Source organism: Choloepus didactylus, chromosome 17 (assembly GCF_015220235.1).
Source record: "Choloepus didactylus isolate mChoDid1 chromosome 17, mChoDid1.pri, whole genome shotgun sequence".
Taxonomy (NCBI): domain Eukaryota; kingdom Metazoa; phylum Chordata; class Mammalia; order Pilosa; family Megalonychidae; genus Choloepus; species Choloepus didactylus.
Window position 1 is genome coordinate 54,603,521 of NC_051323.1, and position 5,251 is coordinate 54,608,771.

Genomic DNA, 5,251 nt, shown 5'->3' on the forward strand with positions numbered 1-5,251 from the left:
GGGAGATTATGCTGGGTAGTGATAAGAGCTATGAAGAAGAATGATTTTTTTTTTAATCTTCATTTTATTGAGATATATTCACATACCATGCAGTCATACAAAACAAATCGTACATTCGATTGTTCACAGTACCATTACATAGTTGTACATTCATCACCTAAATCAATCCCTGACACCTTCATTAGCACACACACAAAAATAACAAGAATAATAATTAAAGTGAAAAAGAGCAATTGAAGTAAAAAAGAACATTGGGTACCTTTGTCTGTTTGTTTGTTTCCTTCCCCTATTTTTCTACTCATCCATCCATAAATTAGACAAAGTGGAGTGTGGTCCTTATGGCTTTCCCAATCCCATTGTCACCCCTCATAAGCTACATTTTTATACAATTGTCTTCGAGATTCATGGGTTCTGGATTGTAGTTTGATAGTTTCAGGTATCCACCACCAGCTACCCCAATTCTTTAGAACCTAAAAAGGGTTGTCTAAAGTGTGCGTAAGAGTGCCCACCAGAGTGACCTCTCGGCTCCTTTTGGAATCTCTCTGCCACTGAAGCTTAAGAATGATATTTTATATAGGATGACTGGTATCTGCAAGGAAGAGCATGCCATAAAAAGCCTTGTATGTTACCTCAAATCCCTTCTGGAAAAAGGCAAAGTATGAATCAATCATAGGTGCCTTACCTACCTAACCTGGACAAAATGACCTAAAATGAGGATACAATGAGATGAACGCAAAAAGGATTTTTAAAAACATGGAAGGCTATCTAAGTATAAGGTAAGATTATTCCTAAGTCACCACGTTCCACTTAACAATCAGGGTCAAATATGAACCAATACTGAAGGCCTTATACAGAAATAAAATTAGTCCTGGCCTGAGTTCAAGAGCTAACACGAATGCCAGAGAGTCCTAGGATTTAGTGGTTGCTCAAAGTGACAGCCTCACCCCCTCAGCACTGCATACCAGGCTGCAGTCTGCATGCTAATGGTCTCAGAGTAGAACTTTTCCTGCGGCACTTGACTAGGTGAAAGTAAACTCTCCTAACCAAGATCTGAACTGAATTTCTTTATTTACAAGGAAATCGCAGGTTAGAAAATTCCATAGCCTTTGGCCGTCAGTCAATGAAATTCATTAGAACAGGTTAATGTATTTCAAGGACTGGCAAAATTTTAATTGGGTAGCATGGAGGGGAACCATCAAGCTACAAGGAGATTCTCATCCAATATGTTCTCACCTTCCAGCTTCTCTTACATTTTTCCTTCAATTTAACATAGGGAAATAATTGAGAACATACACACGAATTCAGCCTGAATATGGCATTTTGGAGGAAAACCCCAGCTGAGTACACATAAGTGTGCTTCAGCTTTGCCAGAAGAAAAATAGTTATGCATTATACATGGACTATAAAGACATGTTTTGTAAGCATTACTTTAAAATGTTTGAATTTTAGAACTTAAATTGTTCCATGTGTTTAGTATTTCTCGTTCAGTTAGACTAAAGAGAAGTGACTGAAAATTCACTCAGCATACATGCAGTATGATATTTTAGGAATGTTAAATATAGCATTATTTCTATAGCTATGGAATTTGTAAGCACAGCTTTTACATTCATTACTGGTTGTAGTCAGTGGGTCATTTACTCAATAAATATTTATTGGGCATCTACTATGTACTAATCCCTGTTTTAGGTTCAAGAGATACAACAGCAAATGTCCATAAATTCCCACACATTAGGGGAGAAAGGCCATAAATGAGTCTACAAATAAATAGACTGTAAAGTCAAGTAATGAAAAGGACCATGGAGAAATTATTCTTCTGTTTCATGTAGAGAAAAGGCATATGGCAGGACTTCTATTTTCCAGCGAAAGCCTCTCTGATGAAGTCTCATTTGAATAAAGATCTTAATGAAGTGAGGGGGAAGCTACTTGGTTATTGGGGGAAGAATGTTCCAGGAAGAAAGAATTGTGCATGGAGCTTCTGGAGCAGCTGGAAGGCCCCTGTGACCAGAGCAGGGTGAATGAAAGGGACAGCAAATAACAGGAGACAAGGCCTTACATGAAACCCCATGGAAAGGGGCTCCTGGTATCCCTGAATTCAACTGACCACTAGGTCCACAGTTTCATTTGTTGGAGGTTTAAAGCCTGCTATCAAAATGCACTCTCCTCATTGATTCCAGTTCCCCACATAATAACTGGTTCAGCATAAACCTCACCACATATAAAAATGGATACTTGCTGTTTTCCCTCCTGGGCCCTTTTACCCAGGCCTTCCTCCTGCCTGGAGCTCCCTCCTTCACTCCTCTCTCCATCCAATTTTCCCCATATTTCAAGGCTTAATTTAAGCTTTGCCTCCTGCAAGAATCCTCCCCTACCTCCTTCAGCCCACACTGAGCTGCTCTTCCCACGTGCCTGGAGGCCGTAATTTAGCACTTGCTATCAATAGAATGCTGGTCTTCAGGGAACCCTGACATTGCATGTGAAAGAGTTGGTGTATAATTCTGTGTGTGTCTTCCCAAGGAGAGTGTTAATCAATTCTATGAGCTTAAAAAATGAGTCTGTGACTTACAAAGGATGAGGACAGCTGCTCTTGACCCGTGTTTTGCAAAAGTTAAATATGCAACACAGATCATCTGCATTTTATTAAAGTGAAGTTTATAATTCAGTGGCTCTTGAGTGAGGCCTGGAGCTGCTGGTCCGGGGACCATTCTTGGTAGCAAGAGACTAGAATATTTCTAGTCAGCACTTGCTTGTACAAACTGGCACATTGTTTTCTGTCTCTCTTAGCAGACTGCAAGCTTTTGGAAAGCAAGGGCAGTGCAGACACTACTTGGGTATTCTCCCACTGAAGGGACTAGGAGAAAAAGTAGCCCAATGTTGGACCAGACAGATGCTTTGCAGATATTAGTGCATTCTTGAACCAGATTAATATATCCCATCTATACTCATTTTCTTAGTTTCAATTAGGCTTCTAAAGTTACCACCAGTCTTCCAAGGCTAAAAATCTTTCTGCAATTTAGAGCAGAATCTTAGAACCCCTAAAATCTTCCTGACGCAAAGCTTTTCTCTCTTCATGTATGTAGTTACCAAACGTATTGAAATCTAAATCCACCAAATCTAAAAGCCATCATAGGAACGCACTCATGTGAAAGGATAATTTACTATATAAGGGTGTTCTCTCCTCCCTGTAGATCTTCAGTAATTATAAATAGCATGGATCTGTCTAAGATACCAGGGAAGATCAAATCAGTTCCTTCAGGCACTTGGAACAGGTTCTGGATAAATCATTCAGAGCCCAGAAGTGACATCTCATAAAGAAAGGGCAGAGAGGGAGAGAGAAGAGATGGGGAACGCCATAGAAAAGTGAAAATGGGGTTGTGGAATAAAATTGGTACCTCAAACAACTTGCCACTCTATATTTACACAAAATGTAAAAGAAGTTATTTACTTTGTCATGTGGAAATAAAAGTGTTTTTTTAATAGCAGCTAACAACAGAGCAAATGAAAGAAAAATTTTACACACAAGACACATGTGTTAGGAATGTCTTTGTGTGTGCAAAAGGAATTTTTCATATGATATTTTATAAATATATACACACTATTTGTACTTATAAAAATACCATATGTAAGGAAAGCTATGCATAAATATTTATAAAATACCTTTATCTAAGTAGACCAGTAACATTTAATATTGTTCAATAAATTCATGTATAAATATATGCATTTGTGCCAAATGGAACATATTTCAAAAAACGAAACCCCAGTAAAACTCTCAGGAATCTCGAGTAAAACCCAGGTATCTGCCAAAGGAAACTTCGGAGCAGTTGTCACTTGGAGAAAGGAAACAAGGTCTGTCTCTTATCTCCACAGACTTCTCTGCTTGTAACACTTCTAACATCCCTTCAGCAGAGTTTCGAACTTGACTTCCCACGTCCGCCGTGGCCACTTGACCCACCAACTATTAGTTTCGTTGAGGCTTTTAACACTCCACCCAAGTATTTTGCTTTCCAGAGCAGTTGTGTCCGTTACCTTCTGACTTCACCCTCATGTCAGCCGTTGCTTACAACGTCGGCTTATTGCGCACCCTCTAGAGTTTCAGACACACGGAGGGTTTCAGACAAACATTGGGGCATTGCTTGAAGACCCCAAGCTGGGACCGCTCTGGAGATTCATGGCCCCTGGAGATTCTCTGCTTTCTGCCAGGATTTCCGTGCAACCTTAGAGACCCAGGGCCCAGGCCAGGCCCGGAGCCTTCAACTTCCCTAGGACCCAGCCCCCTGCTCCTGCCAACTGTGCAGGCTGGGACCGCACAGCCGGAAAAGGCCGCCCTTTCCCGTCGCCTATTCATTCCCCAAGCATCAGACCAGAAGAGGAAGAGATGGAGACGGATTAAGAAAATGAACATTAATTAACCGAGTTCACGCTCAGCCCTGGGGCGGAGGGGCGAGGCAGCCGCCGGAGTGACAGGCGGGCGCAGGTGCCGCCGCGGGCGGAATGGACGCTCTGCACCCGCCGCGGCGCAGCCTGCGCCTCACCGCGCCCTAGGGGAGGCCGCCACCCGCCGGCCCCAGATTTAGGCAAGTTCCTCTTAGGGACCCCGCAAGAGAGGAAAACCTCCCCCTGAACAGGGAAGACCTGCCGCGTCTGCTGTTCTTCGCGTGCCCACTTGCTCAGCCGCGAGTACCCCGCGCCTCCGGTGTGCCAAATCCACCCTCCGGGTTTTGGCCGCAGCTCCGAGGGGAGTGAGCTGGAGACTGACAGAACGCGACCACCCCCCCCCCTCCCGGGCCGCTTCCTCGCGGGTCACCCGCCCGCCGCAGCCTCGCAGGGCTAGTTCGGCCTGGTGGAACGCGGAGCGGTGGGCGCACGAGGGTTAGTGTGGGTGTCCGGGGTGCGGGTGGAACTCATCGTCCTCGGGCACCGAGGCGCCAACACCCTGGGGTCCCTTTTGGAGCCCAGCACTCCCCGACATTTCTTTGTGCAGAGACGTGCACGCGGCTTCTCCACCGAGGGAAGCCGCATCCCTGAAGGTGGCGCTGGGGAGGTAACAACGGGCGCCCATTGTCCTCCCGGGGCCCGGTGACCCTCCGCCCCCGCCGCGCGCGTGCGCTGAGCCGCCCACCGGACGGCAGGGGCGCAGGTACCGCCACTGGGTGGGTCCCCCGGCCTCCTGCGCCCTGCGCCCCGCCCTGGCCCGCCCCCCGCGCCGCCCGGCCCCGCCCCGCGCGCTCCCGCCCTCCGCAGGTTCAGTTCTCGC